The 22996-nt window shown below is 43.8% G+C and overlaps 1 protein-coding gene across 1 annotated transcript in view; it reads left to right on the top strand.

The window, feature by feature from the left end:
- Positions 1–2745: 2745 nt before the first annotated feature.
- LOC109409483 (uncharacterized) overlaps positions 2746–22996 on the top strand; it is a 94900-nt gene continuing 74649 nt past the window's right edge. Inside the window, exon 1 of the mRNA XM_062845145.1 lies at positions 2746–2799. The gene's annotated coding sequence lies outside the window, so the exon portion shown is untranslated. The remainder of the gene's footprint in view (positions 2800–22996) is intronic.

The raw sequence follows: 22996 nt of genomic DNA, 5'->3' as shown, positions 1-22996 counted from the left end.
TATATTGCTGTCGACCTTGAGTTCTTACAAACTTCCGACTGGTTGGACGGTGTTCGCCTTGACAATTGCAACAGACGGCGGATTCTTGGCAATCATCGACATGAAACTCGACGGTGCAGTTGTAGCAGCGTCTCGGTGGCCTCTTCGAATGACCGTTATTAAAGCAACTATAGCACAAAAGCGGGTTTGGGTAGAAGGGACGGGTGTCGACTCGGAGTAGTCCTACTTTCACATATTCTGGGCAGGTCGTTTGATTGAAAGTTAATATTACCATTGGCGTGTTAATACGCTGGCCATCCTCCATTCGCGTGATTCTTTGCACTTTGATTACATTTTGCGAGGTCAGTTTTGCCAGGAATTCGTCTTCTGTGTATGCCGTCCTTCGAAAAAATCACACATTTACTCACATTAAGTGTTGGGTGTGTCGTGATGGTGATTGGTGTACCGTCTATGAGCTTGGACATTTTGAGGAGTTTTTCCACATGCACTGGGTTGCGGACTCGGAGAGTGTAACGTTTCGTTTGATCACTCGATGCTGATTCAACAGCGGACACTCCAACTGCAAGTTTAACGCTTTTTCCGATAAGGTACTGGTGTACAGGTTGATCTGTACCATCAATTCCTGTCATTTGTAGAATTGTTACTCTGCCAAACTCGTTCTGCGGTTCCATGAAAAGTGGGAGTCGTGGGCCCAAGGACTCTCTCGGGTCGCCCCCGTTGGGGGAAATCATCGTAGACGCAATTTCCACCTATTCACATTTGCTTTGGTCACCCATTTGCAAAGTACGCCGAAAAACGGCAGAGGTAGCAGTCACCTGCTATCTCTCTTTTCGTAGCTATAATCACGTGCTACCTGCGCGGGAAGGTCACTCACTGAGAGAACTGGACAACACGCACTTTTCGATCTATTGATCTTCACTTATCTGATACACACAGTTATAGTTCGGGATGATCAAACGGGTGATGGTATGGTGTAGCACTAATTTAATTGTGACTTTCCCCACGCGGTAATGTGGTCGCCGATCGTACACTTAACACAATATGTGTTATGCTCTGAAACACATCCGCGACGTAGGAAAAACGGTTTTTGCACTATTAGACACGGTTTGGTACGGTAAAAAGCCATGAGCGAAACTACGGATTTTTGCCAGGGGGTGCACTACAAACAATTATTCATTAGTTCATACATTCATCATTCACCGCCCTATATCTCACAGCAATGCAACAAAATTGTAGGGGGTGCCTAGTACCCCCGGCACCCCCAGTAGTTTCGCCTATGTAAAAAGCCAGAGAAAAAAAAAAACGCGACGTCTTTTCTTCCTGAACTATAGAAATACACTAGAGATTATTAACTATACAACAACTGGTTTATCCGAAGATATTTTGAACTTGAACAGGTCGATTCAGGAATACCTCTTGCGGTACGCACATACCGCAGAGGACAAGTTTCTTTTAAAGCAATAGTTGTGGTATACCACAATGGAGGGCTAGCGTGGTTCAAAAAATCGTTTTTGCTCCACACCGCTTATTCGATTCGTAACCAGATTCTAAGCCTTCTGCCAAAAAATGAGCTGATTTGTTTGAAAATTGAGAGTGCACAAACCCTTCAAAGTTTGTATGGGAATTACTATGGGAAAAGGGCGTTTTTCTTTCATTTGACCGTAGAATTTCCCCAAGTTCCCTAGAGTGTTAGTTGACCCTTGGTACTTCTAGCTTACTCTATCAGCTTCAACTTTGCAGAAGACCACATTCAAATCGGACGCCTCATTATTTAGTTATCGATTTTTTTTTTCCAAATGCAGAAAAATTAACAGTGATCGTTCAGCTTCCCAGCAGGCAACATTGCTGCACATGGCGCCAAAGATAGCACACATAAATGATGGCTACTATGTTTCAAGGCTAATTGCAGTGATGCCCATCGAATAGTGTAATCAGCAACTTTGGGTCTCATAATGTACAGGGCTCCTAGGAGCTCGCTTGCAATGCGGCTCCCGTACATGGGACTACAGCACGTGTACATTAACTCTGGTTGGCGGCCAACCAGATTTTCATTAAACTTCATGGTAGCCCTTGAAATGCCCTTTAGAACCCGCATCTTCCGAACTCCCAATCCATGTACTTCTTGAATCACCCAGAAACCATCAAAGTTCCTTGAAATGCCTGAAAAGCTCATAATCAAAGTTCCTAAGACCCGAACACTTCTTATAATTTCTACTGAAAAATAAATCAAGTAGGCTTTCCTTCCACCCTACTGAATTTCGCTGGAACTCTTTCCAAACTAACTTGTATATCTCGCAACTCCTTGAAACTCGCTAAAACCCCTTCTTGAGATCCCTTCTTCAGACTTTTCCTAAGCTCTGCTGAGGACAACTTAAAATACCCCTCTATCTCACTTTGTCGTACTTGTACACAAACATGTGAGTGAGAGATGTTAATCTAATCCCACTCGAAGAAAAATTAAGATTGCAAAAAAGCTGCAAACCATACGCTATACTGGAATCGGGTTCAGTTCTACCCCAACCGGTAGGCGAGAGAGAAATTCAAGTGACTCCTTAGCTTGGAGGAATAGGAATTGGGAGTCGTGAGTTCGATTCTCACTGGACCACGTGTATTTATTTATGATATTCAAATTTCAATTTGTAACTCGATCGAATACGTGCATACACGATAATGCTAGGTGATTTGTTTCACTTTGGAATAATGATAATTCGCAAAGCTGATTTCAGTGCATACTAACCCTATTTCCTTTTATTTGCAGATATTTCATTAAACGGGTTCAATCAGTAACTGGAAAATAAGGTAAGTTGCGCAGTTATTTAGGTTAGGTTATTTCAGTATATAAAATGTGGAAGTGCTCTTGTTGAGAACTTACGAATGAGTTTAGAGCTTGCTGGTGTACAGCCCTTGACAGAGCTGTCATTCTGGTTCCTCATCCGATGCAAGGTTGATCATAGAATTCTTCGAAAAGCTTCTCCAAAAGAATCCTCAAACTCGTTTTATGAGTATGTACTACTGAAGTAACGGTTACGACCAATCATGATAACTACTCAGACTTCGACAGTTCCTCTGTGGATTTTAATCTACCCGTGAAGGATGAGATCTATGAAATATCAGAATCTTGTCGTTCCATTTGTATTCCACAATATTTCACAAGTAAGTTCGGGAGTGTTGGCAGGGACAGACAGTTCTTCACAAGTGGTTCAAAACCGATAATTCTACTGGTATCGGTGTCAACAACGAATTTCTTGCTTCATAAGCCCTGTTATAAGTTATCGGCTACATTATACAGCTTAGAGTACATTATGACTCTTACAAATGAGCACTACTTCATTTCTACCGATAGCCTAAGCTCTCTGGAGTCTGTCCGGCCAATGAAACCGATGCAGCAATCAGCATACTTCCTGAATCGAATACGCCAAGTGTAGAGTGCTTTGTCCCAACGATCATACACCATCGCCATAGCTTGGGTTACATTGCTGGATTTAAGGCAATGAGAAAGCGTACTCTCTTGCTACACAGCTAATCGCGTTCGGTAATTTTTACCGAAATCTCAACCGCTGAGCGTTCGGTAATGGATTTTTACCAAAATTCTGTAAAAAATACAAAATTTCGGTAAAATGTTATCGTTTATGGCTCCACCCCATTACCCCGAACGCCATTACCCCGAACGCCACTACCCCGAATGCCATTACCCCGAATAGGCCACTACCCCGAAAACCATTACCCCGAATGGGTCATTACCCCGAAAGCCCTTTCCCCGAAAGCCATTTCCCCGAAAGCCATTACCCCAAAAGCCACAACCCCGAAAGGGTTATCACCCCGAATCGTTCAGGAGATCACCAAAAAAGTGGTGACCGATTAGAAGTTGATGAAGGTGGTTGTAAGTTAGAAAAGGGTAATCAGTAGGGTAACGGTCGAATTTTGGACCCCTAGAGGACATTAGTTTGAATTTAAGCTAAAATCAAACGGATTCAGTGGGTGTTACACATAATGATGATGTTAGTGTAACCGTAAAAGCCGCCACTGTCCGTTAAAAATATCCACAAAGTCATTTCTGGCTGAAAATTCGATGAAAATAACTGATTTTTGAAGCATCAGTTTTCACTATTTTGGACACCCCAATTTATTTTGGACCCTCTTAAGCAAGGTTGCGACCACTCATTTGCAAAGATTTACATTCATTTGCTATTATCTCAGTTCAGAAGCATGCTATCGAAAAACAATGCATGGATGAATTTACCTTTGTAGTTTTATCTGAAAGTTTGTCGAATAACATTGGGGTCGCACACGCATACCAAAGTCGTGAGCGAGCTGTGAAGGCAACTTTCCACAGCGTGAATATAATTTTCATTCACCGCGTGGAGAGTTGCCTTCACAGCTCGCTCACGACTTTGGTATACGTTTGCGACCCCAATGTTATTCGGCAAACTTTCAGATAAAATTACAAGGTTAAATTCATCCATACATTGTTTTTCGATAGCATGCTTCTGAACTGAGATAATAGCAAATGAATGTAAATCTTTGCAAATGAATGGTCGCAACCTTGCTCTTAAGTATATATTTTGGACACCCGGTGTTTAAAGCTACTTGAAACTATTTTGGGAGAATCTGCCACTTGGATATGCTGGAGCACATCCTAATTACTTGATTGACAAAGGATGATTAGACGAACTTTGTGAATTTAATGCGCTAGAATGATAAACGTTTTTGTTTACATCATCAAGTTTCCCCTGCACCACTTTCTCTTTTCGTAAACATGCCGCGACACTCGCACGGATGACGAGATTAACAAAAAATAATTTCAAGGCAAATAATGATATTTCCAGTGAGGAAATGATTGCTGCTCTTGCAGAACAATCTTATTAAGCGAATGATTCTAAAAACTTTCGTCATCTCTTCATTAAAGCTGTGAAAATTATGATAATACGACCCAGGGGGTCCAAAATATATGGGGGTCCAAATTATATTGGTTACCCTAACTAGTGTAGGTATGAATACTCTTCTCCATCCTATGCCCCTATGTTAATTCTATTCTTAAACATACGATTTAGGTGCCGATTTTTTCCGTTTTCTTTTTGTAACGAGTAAAAAAAAATATAAAAATAAAACACAAATCAAATAGCTCTTTTTTACTTCGTCTTAGATAGCATGACAATGGGAGCACATTGTTTAAGATAGGTTCCGTTTCCCTTAGGTTTCCGTATGTTGTGCTTCATGCAAGGTTCGTAAGTAAGGTTCGTGAAAACGAAAGCAGCAAACGCAATGAAATTAAGAAGATAAGTATAGACAAATTTTCCATATTTTAAACTAGCTGCTCTTTTGAACTTATTGCTATCGCTATAAAAACTACAAATATTTCAAACTGACATTTTCCCTTCTTTTAAAAGTTGGTTGGCCTCAAGCACGATTGTAACTGGTGGCAAACGATTGTGCTGGTTATCAAACTACACTTCTTCAAATATTTGCCTTCTTTTAAAAATAGGCTGTTCTTTTGAATTTGCAGGTTCCAACCGTGTACTATTGCAGAGTTGTTTGGTAGCCAAACTGTTACTTTCTTTATAGAAATGTTTCCTTCTTTTCATCAGAAGCTGTTCTTTCGAGTTTTAGTGTTACGTAGTTTATTTGCAGACGAATAACTAACTCCATAGCGGATTTGTTCTTCTTTGAATAATAGGCTGTTCTTTCAAGTAAAATTTTTCAGAATTCTTTTGATTTTCTTTTGATTTTGATGATCAGTTTCCAGAACATCAAGCCCTAAAATTGTTTTCTGAATATTTTTTTCAAGATTGTAGAACTGGACTGGATTTTAGATATTCAGTTCAGTTCACTTAGCAAGGTAGATCCAGCATCGTTGGACCAAATTAACTATTTTTTTCTGGCGACTAAACTGTAGCTTTTCTTTTCATGAAAGGCTGTTCTTCTATCTGCACTTATATAGTTTACTGGGAGTGAAAGCTGCTTACTGTATATGAGGTTTGCCCTTCTTTAATTTATAGGCTGTTCTTTCTAGTTACGTCGTTACCGTGTTGATTGGCGACATATCTCTATTAACCTTCCGTAACTCGCGCGGTTGACTACCTGCGTCAGCACCACGCTAATGCTGAGTACAAAAGGCGAGATTTTTTCAACGTGTTGTACAAAATACAACAGCGCGATCGCTCGAGGGTTAATTCCATCTGGTGTTTTTCCTTCTTTTAAAGTTGGGCTGTTCTTTAGACTTATATTGTTACAGAGTTGTTTGGTAGCCATGTTGCCCTTTGCAGATTTATGTATAGGGGCCGTACATAAACTATGTAAGTAGGAGAGGGTCTATCCAAATTCTAAGCTATATACAAATTTACAAATTTTTGTATGAACAAATCGTGGACTTCGTGGCCGAGCGGTTAGCGGCGTTAGTCGTTTAGGTATCTCGCATGCCTCGGAGTGTGAGTTCGATTTCCGCTCCGGTCGAGGAAAACTTTTCGTTAAAACAGAAAATACTCCACTGGGCCACTGAGTTTTATACGTGTTGTCCATTGTCTAATGTTAGTAATGTACAGTCTGTGCGGCCTCTAGCCGAAGACGGTGTAATTGTCTTTTAAAATTCTACGATGAGGAGGGGGAGAGGACCAAGGTGACCAAAATTCGGTCTACGTAGTTTATGAATGGTCCCATAGGAGATTTGCCCTTCTTTAATTTATATGCTGTTCTTTCTGGTTATATCCTTGCAGACCTTATTGGCGGCCAACCTATCAATCACATTTTTTCACATTTAAGGAATGTTTTTTTTTAAGTTACACTGTTATTGAGTTGTATTACCAAATCGTCTGTTCCTCCTTAAAAGATTTTCTTCTTTTTCTAACTATAAAATGTTCTTTCCGGGCCTATTTTGCAATTTGTATTTGTATATATATATATATTTATATATATATTTGATCTCGCCTAATGATCATTAGACTTATTAGTGATACTTTGGCCAAATGTCTTTTCGGCCTAATGAGCCAATATCGATAGCCAGTATTTGAAGGACCTTTGCTGACAGCTCTATCTCATACAAGATCATCTCTAATACGTATTATTCCATTATTTTGTTTTAATGTTATTCTTTACAATGATATCTTCTGGTATCAAAGCTGTCAGTAATGTTATTAAATTAATAAAAATATAAAATACCCATCATCAGAATAACCCATCTAAAAATATGCTTTCGGGGTAATGGCGTTCGGGGTAGTGGCCTATTCGGGGTAGTGGCGTTCGGGGTAATGGCCCATTCGGGGTAACGGCTTTCGGGGTAATGGCCTATTCGGGGTAATGGCTTTCGGGGTAGTGGCGTTCGGGGTAATGGGGTAGAACCATCGTTTATCTGTCAAACTCCAACGAAGTTCGATAGAAGTTGCAAGCTTTACCGAATTTTTCCTGTAAAACAAACTTAACGGTTGAGATTTTGGTAAAACATTACCGAAGCCGGTGATTTTTTCTTAGTGTGTAGGAAGGGCGCTATCGAAGGCGACGTTTACGAGCATCTAATCACTTCCAACGAGTTATATTTTTTTGCAATGACCTATCAGGAGACGTTGATCAGGTGGCAATGTAAATGGAGAGATGGGTAGATGGTTGCACTCTAGTACCCCATTGGTGTCGAAGATGCCGTAGTTCAAAGGATTGGATTCAGTCCACAATTTATTGCGTGTGATGTATCGGCTAAAGGCACATACTTTCCGCATTGGGCTATTAGAAAACAATTTCTGTCTGCAGCGTGGTTTACCTGGACATCAAACGCATCGTGTGGGGCTGGGGATGCGCTGAGCATCGTGAGGCCAGATTTTGGTTTCGTTGCAGATCAGGACAATCCTCTTATCGATGTTATTTTCTTAGTTTAGCATTGCAAGTAATTTAGTTTGAGTCCCCCTACTTTCTACTTTCCAACGTAGTATTGAAGTAGTGAAAATTAAAAAAAAAAAGTAAAATCAATGTAAAAAAGTACAAATGATTTCAACACAATTCCATGCATAAGCCGGTTTTGTAATTTGGGATTTTATTGTTTTTCTCAGAACTTGTTTTGTTATGATCTCTTCCCGTGTAGTACCTATGTTATATTTTTTTAGCTCAATTTTTCTTTCTGTTTCTGAAAAATTGTAATCTGAAATTACATTTTAATCCGATTTTAAATCAACCGCTTTCAGCAGTCGTATTCAAGTTTGAGACCCGTATTAAAGAAAGCTGCAATTTCCATTTCACATACTTCATTCGCCAGCCAGCACAGCCAGGCTATACATAACGAACGACTTAATCCCTCCCACCCACTCAAACACTGGAAGCGCTCAAGAGCTTCCACTTGGAAAACTGGATTTCAAGCATGCCATTCCATTTCCTCCCGCATTCTATCTTTAGGGGCAGCAGGGGTAGACGACACCGACGGTAGCTGATGTAGAACAAGCCTGCTAAAGCCGTTCAACTATGTACAAGTTTTTGCCCAGCCGGAGATCCACTCGAGTACGAACTCATTCCATTAGCAAGGGCGAAGCACACTAGCCGCCGTTCGTACACCTGTGTCATGTTCATTCGCCCTTTCTCTCCCGGTAGGTTCTAGTGGCTGTGAGTAAATTCCTCTGGCTGCTGTTGCCAGGCCAGAACATGCTCCATAAAGTACTCCGAATGAAATTGAACGAGATTTAAGACTTTTGGGAAGAAATGAGCGAAAGTGTGCACCCTAAATCCTGTCGAAACTGCCTGCCGCTCATTCGGACGATATGACTCCGTCGGAAACTGAAAAGTCTAATCTTTCTCGAGCCACGTGCGAAAAATGACACCCGTTCGTTGATAAGAAGCAACAGAGGAAACTCGTTTCAGTGTGGAGAAATGTGAATCGAGTCACATCATTTTTGGATCGAGACCGGCTGCTGATGGAAGAGCAGGCAGGGATAATGGAATCCCGTCGTGTGACGGCGTGGGTCGTAAAATGTTTATTCGTTCCCGTAGTCACCTGATGTGTGTATTGATAATCCATCAGATTGGGAGCTGAAGGGACTAATCCAGCAGCCGGTGTGCCGTAATGCATGGAAATGGCAGCATGTTGACGGTTAGTGGATCGAATCTGTCATATCCATCAGTCTGTAGGGATGCCCATAAAGTGCTTGGAATGAGGTATCTATTTACCCACTGATGACGATGATAGACACGCACAGTGATACAGTCAGTGGTCAAAAGTCGAGAACAAATAACTATAGAAGTCCTGATAAAGGAGAAGACAGACAGGTTTCTCATAAACATGATGAAAACTCTTACCAATCTGCATGCTCTTGTCGATATCTTAGCAACTATGGAGATATAATGTTTCAACGAATAATGACATGCTTTGAATATTTTTGCCGAAAATACTTGTTTGTCCTCTTTACTGTATCCTTCTAAATCCTTAGAGTACAGGTCTCCCTCGAGAAACGCCCGTGAAGCTCATCAGATAGCTAGCGAAATCCCATAAACCTCCTCTGAAACTTTCTAAAATGGCCTGAAACCAACCTCAAACCCACGTGAAACTCACCTGCAAACTTATGAAGCCCCCAAACACTTATCTGAACCTCCTGAAACGCCCTAGAATCTATTCAGAAGGATTAAAACGTCTCTGAAACTCCCGTGAAACTCACCTAGAAGCTTGTGAAGCACGCTAAACTCCTCTGAACATTCTGGAACCACTTGGGAGCCTGTAAAAACCCCCAAAAGTCGTCTGAAACCTTCTGAGATGCCCTGAAACGCTCGGAAACGCTTTGAAATGCCCTGAAATGCATTGAATCGTCTCTAAAACCTCTGATATCCCCGTGAAATTGACCTGTGACCCTGTGACACTTCCCAAAATCCCTCTGAATTGCCTGAAACGCAATGAAACATGCAATGAGACGTCTGTGAAATCTCCTGAAATCCCCGCAAAATTCACCTGTGAGCTCTGACGTCTCTGAAACTCCCGTAAAACTTACTTAGGAGCCTGTACATGTACAACTCCCTCAAGTACCTCCGGAATCTTCTGAAACGCCCGTAACGCTTTGAAACACCTTGAAACTCTCGTGAAAGTTTATGAAGACCTCTTAAATCCCTATGCAACTTTCTGAATCGCTTTGAAACGTAGCTGAAACCCTCCTGAAGTTCCGTGAAATTCACCTGGAAGCATGTGAATGCTCCTAAACTTTTATGGTGTCTTGAAACGCCACGAACCGCATTGAAACCCCCTGAAATCTCCGTGAAACTCGCTAAATATCTATATGAAGCTCCCTAACCTTCTGAAACGTTTTTAATCGCCTTTGAAACCCCCATAAAATCCCAGTGAAGCTCATCTGAGAGGCTGTAAAGCCTCCTAAAGACCCTCTGTAGCATCCTGAAATACCCTGAAACGCACTTAAACAGCATGAAACGTCTCTGAATCAACCACTTCCTGATACTCAGAAAACACCTTGAACAATAGTTCAAGTTGAGCAGTCCCGGTTCGTTAGCTAAATCGAGCTTACACTACATCTCGCACCGAAAACGTCAACCTCCGTTCCTGTTAAAAATGCCGAATCAATCTCTTCATCCGCAGTGATTGGTACGAGTCTTACGTAGCTCACCATGTCAGTACTGCCCTGTTGTTCCTTTACATTCCTCTTATTTGAATGTTGGCATCGATAAGATTCCTCCATTGGTTTGTACAACCACCGAACATGCCCATGCTCTTTGATTCGTCCTCGTAGCGATCCATTTCGTTTGTACTCATCGATCTCAAATACAAATTCTCTAGATTGCAACGATTTCGTATGTTGGAACTACTGGTTTTATCTTCTACCGGAATGTAGGTCAGTTTGCGAGAATTGACGATAGCTTCAGCTTCTAAAATGTCGGTGAGCAGCACCTCATCACTTGGATGATGAATGCTCTACATGATGATGAATATTCTCCAATGGCCACCATGGCCGCCTTGACCAAGCGGACTATCCGCATCCAAACAACAGTCAACAAGTGGTACACATGGCGTGTTGAATTGTCAGTTCTAACGTTTGTAAACGTCACCACGAATTCCTCATTTATTTTTTGTAAATGATCGTAAGATGGTTCTTTAACTCTATTACTCACGAAGCGTTGAATAGGCATAACGCAGGATTGCGTCAACAAGCTATGAACGACCTCCCTGTGTAGTGCACAGTGTGCACGCGTATGGTGAGGCACGTGACGCCACTCAGCGCATTGAAGGGCTTCATCGGGATCTTTGCTTCATCCTGATTCTGGACGTGTGAAGTAAGCTCAACTGCTGGACTTACTTACCTTACCGATCAGGCTAAGGCCGGGGTGGCCTCTGCTGTACATTGGAGCCGTCTCCATTCCACTCGGTCCATGGCTGTTTGTCTCCAGTTCCGCACTCTGCGTAGGGTCCGCAGATCGTCCTCCACTTTGTCGACCCACCTAGCTCGCTGCGCTCCACGTCTTCCTGTACCAGTCGGATGACTCTCGAGAACCATTTTAGTCGGGTTGCTATCCGGCATCCTGATGACGTGACCCGCCCACTGTAGCCTCCCGATTTTCGCGGTATGAACGATGGCGCGTTCCACTCGTGTTTATCCCCGCTCTCCTAATTACACACTCTACTAAAGCAATGTCGAACAGTAAGCACGAAAGACCATCACCTTGCCGTAATCCTCTGCGAGATTTGAAGGGACTCGAGAGTGTCTCTTCTTCTTCTTTATGGCTCGACGTCCCCTCTGGGACTTGGCCTGCTTCGCTTCAACTTAGTGTATTTGATCACTTTCAGTTATTAATTGAAGGGGCTTTCTTTGCCTGCCATTGCATGAATTTGTATATTGTTAGGCAAGTGTACAATGATACTCTATGCCCAAGGAGTCGAGAAAATTCTCCCGACCGGAACGGGAATCGAACCCGCCGTCTCCGGATAGGCAATCTATAGCCTTAACCACTAGGCTAACTGGAGACCCAGTGAGTCCCTGATACTCGAACTACGCACATCACTCGATCCATCGCTGCCTCGATCAATCGTATCAGTTTATCGGGGAATCCGTATTCGTGCGTAATCTGCCATAGCTGTTCTCGATCGATTGTATCATACGCCGATTTGAAATCGATGAACAAGTGATGTATGGGCACTGGGCACGTTGCATTCGTGGCATTTCTGCAACACCTGGCGGATGGTGAACATCTGGTCCGTTGTAGCGCGTTCACCCATAAATTTAACCTGATATTGCCCCACGAACTGTCTTGCAATTGGTGATAGTCGGCGGCATAAAATTTGAGAGAGTATCTTGTAGGCAGCTCTCAGTTGTGTGATCGCGCGGTAGTTCCCACAATCCAACTTGTCGCCCTGCATTGATGCATTGAGCATTCGTGACTTTCACGCGTCCACATGAGCATTCTAATATCTTCTCTTGAATTGACTTGGCTCCTCGTATTTTCGCCCGCTCATTCGCGGTTTTGGTTGGCTGCTTCTCTATCTTTTTCCATGTGTCATGCTGACCGAAATTGTAACTTATGCAGTGTGTTGTGTAGCTTACCCAAATTATTCTCGCCGATAGCGATAAAGGCGTTCTTGATTTCGCTTCATGGATCTACTACACAGCTACCCTCTTCCGAAATATTCGTAGCACGATTCTGCAACACCTCGATGAAAAACATCTTCAGCACATCAGTCGGCGTTTGTTGAACCGACTTTTGATGACTATGTCAACCGCAAATGCAAAATATCCTGCATTTTTATGGTTTACTCAAAAGATTGTTTTGTTTATAGGATTCTTTAGTGGGAGCTATATGGTTTCAATAATCCCTTGATCTTCAAGTGTGACTTTAAAAGCTTAATTTGACTAGTTGAGAATGAGATTGGCAACTCGACGTGAACGACATAGATAGGGGTCAGGGCTTCAATGAACCGGAACCGACAGTCTTACTTTGGCACCTGATTGGTCGAAATTCCGGTTTCTTCCGTTGCTAGCTGTAGAGTTCTCAGTATTCAAATGTTGTAAAAACTCATTTTTGACCGTCGTTTTTCGAATACAAGTCTCACAGTGACACGGTGCCGACGCCCTCGCACCGCCCGGTTTCCAGACAGGAAATTATGATTCCGTTGACGAGAAAAATTTATGCGTGCCATTCCGGTGACAACAGATGTGATGTCCCCTAAGGGGAAAAGCATCCCCCAGACGGATTGCTGATAATGTCGTCTATCTAGGTGTGTATAAGAGCTTCGATTCCGATCCATTGTTGCGCGTCTCTCGGAGTTATATGACCGGCTTGAATATGGCATTTCCGGCAAGTCATTCTCATTCGATGTACGAACGCCAACAGCATATTTTACCTCGAGTTTAACCTCAAATATTTATCACCGCAACATACATACTCCACTTCGGTTCGAGGATCTTCTGTGCTCTGCTCACTCTTTGTCAGAAACAGAAGACGTTAAATGAACCATCCTCCTATCGTTCGATTTATCAAATTAATTCTAGAAATTTACTGTATTGCCCCACCATCTCCCCCACCTACTGTCTCATGAAGGAAGGCTAGCATAAATTTACCATGTGGTACAAGCGCACGCTTACATAGACATCGATTGCAAATGAATTTTATAAAGAAGAATAAATTCAGTTGAATTAACCTTTTGAACGTACTTTTCGCATCACTTCATTTGTTGAATAAAAACTCATGTTTTGAAACAGTTCTTCATTCTAACTTTGCTGGATTTAACAAAAGACCGGCATTTACATCTTCTGAGGAATCCCCAGTTTGAGCTCCACGTGCCTCCACGTAGTCTTGAAAAGTAGTAAGATTCTCGGAAAGCGAGTCAACCGAGCTATCCGAGAAAGCTTTAGAGCTTTAAGCCATGCGACTAAATGCAGCTTGTTATGTATTCTGCTCACTGCTCACGATACCCACTCACGAAACTAGCACCGCAGAGCGATGATGCCATATGCGATCCGGTTGGTGGTGCCCACTTGCTTACTGACTTGGTTGGTTGTGGTGCTTGCTTGCTTGCTTATGTTTATGCTGATTTAGCGTTGATAACTTATGGAAGCGGCTCTGTCTGTGCGGATCCTCGGCGAAAAGGTTTGGTAGGGAAAGGATTCGGATGAGGAACGTGTTTGGAAATATGTAAAACAATCTCCTTTAACTTTGGAAAGTGAACTAAATGGAGCCAAAAATAGCCGTGATGGAAGCTTCAAAATAAATCATGACCTTTAGAACTTTGCCATTCCTAACATCAACTAGAAGTCACATTATTTGAAGTAGCTAGATGTTGTTCAGTTTAAATGTTAACTTAAAAATAATGTGAGACAATTCCTGACATAGATGAATATATGGAAAATGATCCAAATGATGGTTAGCAAGGACTTCAACCAGGCCCTGATAAAACTTCGTAAGTCAGGAAAATCTTGGCAACTGCGGCAGCGAAAATTTCTGTGAAGTTGAAGGTTCCGAAGTGAAGCCTTGTGGGCGTGTGGTTAGCGTCACCAAGCATATAGTCGTACATACGGTGATGGTTCGATTCTCGCTCCGAGTGATGAAACATGTTTTTTCCTCGTATCTACTGGTGCTCGTAATGTGTGTCGTGTCCGTTGTCTAGTGTTAAATTTCGTTCAGTCTACAGCCTGACTGAAGACGGTGTGAAGTGTAGCGGAAATCGCTTTTAAAAAGCCTTTGCAGAAGCGTGTGAGGTGCGTCAGCTGACGAGCTACCAGGTAGCGCCTGCAAGGCAAGGCAGTAACTCCGTTAAGTCGGAGCCCAGCCATGTGTCCTGGAAAGCTGGAAAAAGTGGGCTAGAAAAGGCCTGCTCGACCCGGATCGAAGGGTACAGGGGGTTGCGACCATTGATAGGCCATCAGCAACCCCAGGCTAGGGCGGGTCAGAGGGAGGACGCCCCCTGGACTAATGTAGAACGGAAGAAGAAAAAACCGCAGAAGCTACAGGAGCTTATGGATACCAGGCCTAAGAATCGTAGGAGGACAGGTGTCAAGCGTGAGAAGGGCGACACGCTCGTTATCAAGACGGATAAGGCCAAATACTCGGAAGTTTTGAAGGCGATGAGGTGTGACGCAAAGCTCGTGGATCTTGTAGCTGACGTATGCAGCATGAGACGTACTCGTACAGGTGAAATGATCTTCGAGCTCCAGCGTGACAAGGAGCGCAAGGGCGCCGTCTACAAAAGTCTGGTGGAAGAGATCCTTGGCGAGGGTGTCGAGGTGAGAGCTCTTGCAGCGGAAGAGACTCTGAAAGTGAAGAATATAGACGAAATGACTGACGTGGAAGAGCTTGTCACGTCACTGCGGCAACAGTGCGGAGTGTAGCTGGTCACCGTAGCCGTTAGGCTACGGAAGTTCCCAGCAGAAACACAGAATAGTCTTGGTACATCTGTTTAAGGTGGACGCCAACAAACCCGTTAAAGTAGGGAAGCTCAAGGTGGACTGGTCAGTATGCCAACAGACGAGCCACCGGAGGTTTGCTTCAGGTGTCTGGAATCAGGACACAAATCATGGGACTGCAAAAACCCTGACCGGAGCAAACTGTGTAGGCGATGTGTAGGCACAAGGCTGTACGAGTCCACCCACGTGTTTGATTTGTCGCTGGAAATCCGTGAACAGCAAGCAGGTGGTCTTAAGTGCCCGGCCTTCCGAAGAACCACAACTGACAAATCACAGTACAGGTAACGCAGCTGAACCTGAACTACGGTGACAGTTTCTGAATGGGAGACGGATATCGCCATCATAGCGGACCCACACCGAGTACCCGCCGGCAATGGCAATAGGCTCCTAAAGTCCTTTCAGGATTCTTGTTTTAAACCACAATATATGGTTCAGGAGTACATATTAACTCATTTTTTTACGTTTTTATTAACCATAGTTGAAAATATATAATTTTTATTTTTTTAGCCTTTTGTCTCGTCCCTAGCTTATAACACATACTTTGAGTGATTTTTTTTCACCGTGTATGTCAGATAGGAACATTTTTGAAATCCCAGTGTGAAAAATGTCGAGCTCAGTCACACAAGGTTGACCTCAAATGTCAAAGTAGAACTATTTACCATTTTACTTGTTTCGAATTTTCTCATTATTCCTTTGTTTTTCAAGTTCGAGTAAAGTACAATTCCGATTAGAATACCATGCTTGATTGTATTATTCAATATAAGCGAGATTTCGTCTTTAATTTTAGGACCCTATTGGGTCTCGGATGGGACCGGAAAAATGGCGGCGATATGGACGACGGGTAAATACCCAGTGTTGAAGTTGGTGTCTACTACTTATGAGGACTTCGTGGTCGCCAAAGTAAACGGGGTCTTCTTCTATAGCAGTTAAGCGCCTCCGCGGTGATCGATCGAGCAGTTCACGCAGAAGCTGGACTGTATGACGACCCTGCTGACAGGGCGAAGGCCGGTGGTAATAGTGAGCGGCTTCAGTGCCTGGGCCGTGGAATGAGGAAGCCGTTTCACGAACCAGCGGGGTCAGATCCTGCTAGAGACACTGGCCATGCTAGTCGGTACCAAGACACTGGCTAATGTCGGTACCAAGAGTACCTTTAGTCGGAACGGTGTGAAGTCGATTATTGATGTTACTTTTTGTAGGCCTGCCCTAACAAGTTGTTCGAACTAGAGTGTAGACGATGGCTACAATCACAGCGATCACCTGGCGGTTCGCTACAGTATCGACAACAACAGCAAACAGCGGGTGGAGGAAGAGGCGGCTAGGCCAAGACCAAGCCCTCGAAGGTGGAAGACATCATACTTCGCCGAAGGGGTATTTTGTGAGGCGCTCCGCCGTGAGCGAAACCGAATCGGTTTAAGTGGCGAGCTGGTAGCGGTGCTCTCGCGTGCGTGCGATGCAACCATGCCTAGACGAGTCCACTCTAGAAATGGGAGATCACCGACTTACTGGTGGACTCAAGCGATTGCGGACCTCTACGCCGCGTCTGCCTACAAGCTAGGCGGCGGATGCAGCGAGCACGGACTGAGAAAGAGTGAAACGGGCGGCGGATGGTATTCGTCGTTGCTAGACATAGAGTGCTTCGAAATGCGCGGCACAAGAGGCAGGCGCAGGACTGCCAGGTTGGCCTCCATGGTCATGTAATGGCAGCGTGCGTAGGACAGTTCCACCGAAGGAAGGTGGACCCACAGGATGTTCCCGAGGCTAGATAGTTGGGTTAACAGGCGCCATGGGGAAGCAACATTCCACTTGACTCAGGACCTTTCGGCCCATGGTTGCTTTAGACAGTATCTACACCGTATCAGTGATGCGGAGTCTTCCGAGTGCTCGGCTTGTGCTTTTCGCACAATGCGTGACCGCTTGCTTGCCATATGCGGTGGGAACACGACTCTAGACAATTTTGTTCAGAGGATGTGCAAAGATATGTGAGCTTGGCTAGAATTCCGCTTTATCGACTATTGTCTTGGGGCCAAAGAAGAGATGGCACCTTGACTTTATGAGTGCCTGGTTGAGGCGCCATACAAGAAATGATTCAAAGGTTCGAAGTCTGCTACGTAAGTCATACCGGTACCCTGCGGTCGACCTTTATAGTGATGAAGTGGCAGCGGGGAGAACATCCTGATAGCATTGCTGTTGTGGCGTCGGTCTTCTAGGTTGGATCCGAGGCCGCGGTTGGAATTGGGTCCCCGATAAGGTCCAGGGCACGTGGAGGCAACACTGTCAGCAAATCCTTCTGGTGCTAGTTGATAGCGTCTGAGCTTTAAGTGGGCCAAATCGCGTTGCACGCAAGTATCAGTTCTTAATGCTTAAATACAGAGCAGTTGGGTGCGGGCGCTGTGGTTAACTCTGACCACCTTCCGAGGACAAAGGGAGTGGTAAGTACCACTCGGCATGCAACTTGGAGGACTCCTCAAAGCGAATCATCGATGTTCATTGCTGCAGGCTACGCAGCAAACCTTGAGGGTGCGATGTGCACTAGACCCTCTCTGCAGCAATACCTGGTGCTTCCAGAGAGACACAGGGTTTGGTGGCAATGATAATGTGTTTAGTGGGTCGGGGGTTGTAGCCGTGTCTTCTACTTTGCCTGTAGGAGGTGATCCCCAACCCCACATTACCTGGACCTTTTCAGGTTGTTATCCTCTCATTGCGGACCCAAAAAGCTCTCCTGAGAGCCTGTTAAGGCCCCTAAAGTCACTTTGACACCTTTTGAAATGCCTCGAAACCCCCTGAAATCCTTTTTAAGCTCACCTTAGAGCTAAAACCCATCTGAAACCCCATGAAACTCTTTGAAACACCCTGAAATCCCCTTGAAGTTCACATAAGAGCCTATGAAACCCACCAAACACATTTCCTCTATGTAGCCTCCGGAATCGCCCCAAAACGCCTTGAAACGCCTCTTAAACCCTCTGAAACCCTCTGAAACCCTCTGAGATCCCTGTGCGTGCAGCTCACCAGAGAGCCTACGGAGCCCTCTCAAATAGACTCCCCTGAAACCTCCGGATACAAACATTGCGGAAACGATTGAAACGATTTGACCCCGGGACGGGGACTAACCCAAGCCCCAAGTAGCGGGTCTTGAGCCAACGGCCGCTTCCGGGGTGGCCACATAAGGCCTTCGTCTACCTCTTGGGCCCCATGGCGTTGATAGTAGAGGTGGAGCTTCGGATGTGGGAGTCCCCAACAGAAATTTTCACTTATTTTATTATGATGATCAACCTGGGCTTGTTAGGGAAATATCTGTAAATAAAAAGACAATCGCGTTAAGTATTGTTACTTTGAATTCCACTAAGAATTTGAATCCTTTGACAGATACGTATTTCGACCTCAACTGTAAGGTCGTCTTCAGTGTAGTCGAGTCAAGTACAAGACACTGAAGACGACCTTACAGTTGAGGTCGAAATACGTATCTGTCAAAGGATGCAAATTCTTAGTGGAATTCAAAGGAACAGTACTTAACGCGATTTTCTTTTCACTTATTTTAGTTTATTGAAATGTTCGGCGGCGGGCGGTGACGGTCGAGGCGGTGACGGAGAAAGTGGTTACGAGTGAGGTGCTGAGGCACCGGTTCCCAACCACCACTGACTTCTAACGTCGTGAGGGTAAATACACCCACTCGCAGGGACGCCTGGAGAGAGGCGAGGGGCTACTAAATGATCCTCCGCGATGAACACATGTCGTGAGGGAAGCCGGGACTGCCTGGATTCGGATTCTCGGGTTTAAACATTTTTGCTGTACAATAGTGGAACAAACCACTCTTAAGCAAACTTTAGCTTAAGAAACTATTATTCAGCTTGTTCTGTTATTTGGGAATCTACGGTGACTGCCATAAGGACGATGGCGTCAGATGAAAGGGGTTTTGACGAAGTGTTGTGGTAGATAGCGGTCGTAGCTGGCCGCTGCTTTCCTCAGACTGCGTAGCTGGGTGAAGTAACGTCCGGTGGAGTATACCGGAGATCGGAAATCGGTGCCCAGCGATGGCTTTCAGCGACCACGGCGCACAACTTGTCACCAAGATGGAGATAGCACGAACGATTGACCGACACGTGACCGGTTTGAGGTGTTGATACGACCAGACCCAGAGTCAATCGTGGCTGTTCATGGCACTTGGCGAAGCTTGGTAACCTCGCTTCTATCCCGGAATCTTCCGTAGCACGATTCTCATCACGGGACAAATGGCTAACCCAATCAACAGGCACTAGAAATGATCTCTTTGGGAAAACTGAGAGAAACTCTTCTTGGGGTAATGTACACCCGCTGATAGATGCCACTCGATTGCCCGCTCTTCAGTCCATCGACTCCCATCAGCCCCAAAGATACACTCAATCTCTCGATGTGGGTGACCGTTTTGCTGTCCGCTCTTTTATCGCCGCGGCGATCAGTTTATCACCCATCCTTTGGTTTGCGTTTGGAGCGTTAACAATCCAGACGCCCGCACCGTTCTAATCAAACGTTGGCTAGCTAACATTTTATGCACCTACAGTTATACATCATATTGTAAAAAATCAAAATGTTACAACACGATAACACGATATCCAGCAGAGAAGCTGACTTTAAATGACTCATCCCCACATTCTGCAAAGCTGAAACCTAGCTTTTGCCCAAGTATGTGCGTCCGTCGACTACGGTGCAATGAAAAACAGGAGAAAGCACTCGTAAATCACTTACTGCACACATTTAGCAGTTGGAAAATTTTCACTAATGAATATGTATATGCTATACACATGAACACAGACAGGCTGCTTTCCTCCCGGGGCGTTGTTTTCGAGTGGATCTGTAGATAGATAGGTGTATGTACGTGAATCTTTGCACATGCACAATGCATCTGCTCTTCGGCGCTACCAACCAACCAACCAACAATGTTATCATCGTTGTGCTGCGAATGCATTCAAAAGGGAGGAATCCAATTTTCGAGAGCTGCAACATGCGTTGAATTTATGGATTTTCCTGGGAATAATCTGAATTTAAACTTTTCTCCTGCAGGTGTAGGGCAGTCTGGGGTGAAGAGACGATCTGATAACAGATGAAAAACTATGTGCCCTTTCTGTGTTTGAGCTGAGGTGTTATTATTTCTTGGAATTGGAGATGAGCCAGTCTGGATCGCATCAATGATATTTTTTTGGAAACTTTGACGCGATCTTTGGCCCCGTCTTACCTAACTCGATTCCACTGCGAATGGAAACAGACCGGATTCCACATGATTAACCATGCGTCTCCACCATACTGTTTGTCGACAAGCAACCGAATGTGCAGCCATTTTCCAGCAAACATTCCTACATTCAACTTACGTCCGGTCCAGTCACATGCACAATGTCCTCTCGCCGGGGGACACCAATTATCCTCATCTCAACCGTACCGATTTCATTTCGTTGGAAATGTACAACCCAAGTACGTTCTTTTTCCTTTAATATATTTTTTTCCCTCTTCTTTCGCTGACTCCATTACCGGTTGTTCTCGCTGGGATGTTTAACGCTGTTCGCATGTGAAGATAAATTACAATTTAACCTCCAAATGTTCAACGTAACACTCTGAGACTCCGTTGCCGCCGGCTGGCTTCGGGTGTCATTTTGTGGCAGTTGGGACCGAGGCTGTGTGCCCTTTTATTTTAGCAGATGGGTTTTGTACATCGGTGTTTATTTCATTTGGAATGCCCGACGGGAACGGTTTCCATTGTGTCTTTTTGGTACTTTATGTGAATATTTGCTTTGGAATTTCATTGTGTATTTTTTAAAGGAATTATTGTGAAAGAAATGTCAGCTACTTTTTTCATTTTGAGATTTTAAAACAACACATAAACAACAATTGTACGCCACAATTCTTGGTTTGTGGCTGCCGCTTACCATCCTCGGCCCGCCCAATTGGTCACCAGATCGCGCTCCACCTGGTTCGCCCATCATGCACTCGGCACTTCACGTATTCTCTTCTTCTTCTTCTTCTTCTTTTTCTTCTTTATGGCTCGACGTTCTCACTGGGACTTGGCCTGCCACTCTTCAACTTAGTGTTCTTTGAGCACTTCCACAGTTATTAATTGAAGGGCTTTCTTTGCCTGCCATTGCATGAATTTGTGTATTGTGAGACAAGGACAATCATACACTATGCCCAAGGAATCGAGAAAATTCTCTCGACCAGAACGGGAATCGAACCCGTCTCCGGATTGGCGATCCATAGCCTTAACCACTAGGCTAACTGGAGACCCCTCTCGTGCCGACCGAATCAGTAGCGAACATCAATTTTGTAAGGTTGTTGTCCAGTATTCTTCCAACATGCCCTGCCCACCGTATCCTTTCGGATTTGGTGACCTTCTGGATGTTGGTTTCGTCGTAGAGTGTAACGAGCTCGTGGTGCATTAGGGTGGGGCTAATTTTAAAAATCTCTTCGGGATATGATTTTCCAAGTGGAAAGGTATCTACTAGCCGAAATAAGTGAGCTGAAAACAAATGAGCGATTTCCGTTGATATTCAGGGGTGGCGCAAAGGGTTTAAGTTAAATTTTTGCTAGAATAAACCTTCAAAAACATTTCAAATTTAATTTTCGCACATAAAATGTTTAAACTAAATCGGTGATTTATATTTTGGTATTCAACCCCAAAAATACCAAAAAAACGACATTTTTGTCTCAGAAACCAGTAAAGACATCGCAATTTTGAGCACAAATTTGGCCCAATACGGTTCTAGAATCACCGATTTTGTCTGGAAATGTTATGTTTGAAAATTAATATTGAAATGTTTTTTGAAGGTTTGTTTTAGCAAAAGTTTCACTTAAATCCTTTGCGCCATCAGTAAATATCACTCGAAATCGCTCATTTTTGTACAGCTCACTTATTTCGACTAGTAGATCACTTTCCACTTGAGAAATAATATCCCGGAGAGATTTTTTAAAAATAGCCCCACCCTAGTGGGTCATCCTCCACCGTTACACACCGTTTTTCTGCTGAACGCCTAAAATCGTCTTTAGCACGCGTCGCTCGAAAACTTCGAGTGCTTGCAGGTCCTTCTCGAGCATGCATGGTCAATGTCTCGTGAGTCGTGTCCGTATACGGTGCTCCTTTTACCGTTATTATAAAATAAAATATACCATCACAACCTGAAAAGCCATTCTTTTTATTTATCTATCCTAACACCTCTGGACAACTTTTAAAAATCATCGTTGGGCGAATTTTTGAATTACCCCCTTTTAAAGGGCGTAACCTCTGAAAAATCGAGTTGAAATTTGGTAGTATGCATCCATATGAGTATTGGTGGAGTGCATTTTGTATCAAATTTTGTCATTACGTCAACATACGGTAGAAGTTCTTAGGGCCTATAGAAAGCAAACATTACATTGGTGTAACAAATTCAATTAAAAGTATATTGTATTGTAATTCCATATGTCAATAGATGTTCATCATATTACTCTCCGTCAAGGCGATAATGTTCATATGCCCCAACATTTCAAAAGGACGTAACCGATCTTCAAACACAATATCTTCTCCCATAGCTGTAGATCAAATCTTATCTTTCCCAGGACACCAATAATTACTATCGGAAAGAATTGCATTTCCTCCGTCCAGTAGTGGTTTTACATTGCATCGGAGAGATAAAGGTTTGGTT

The sequence above is a fragment of the Aedes albopictus genome, chromosome 1 (assembly GCF_035046485.1).
Source record: "Aedes albopictus strain Foshan chromosome 1, AalbF5, whole genome shotgun sequence".
Classification (NCBI taxonomy): domain Eukaryota; kingdom Metazoa; phylum Arthropoda; class Insecta; order Diptera; family Culicidae; genus Aedes; species Aedes albopictus.
The sequence above is the reverse complement of the archived record's forward strand: the minus strand, read 5'-3'. Positions and strand labels throughout refer to the sequence as shown.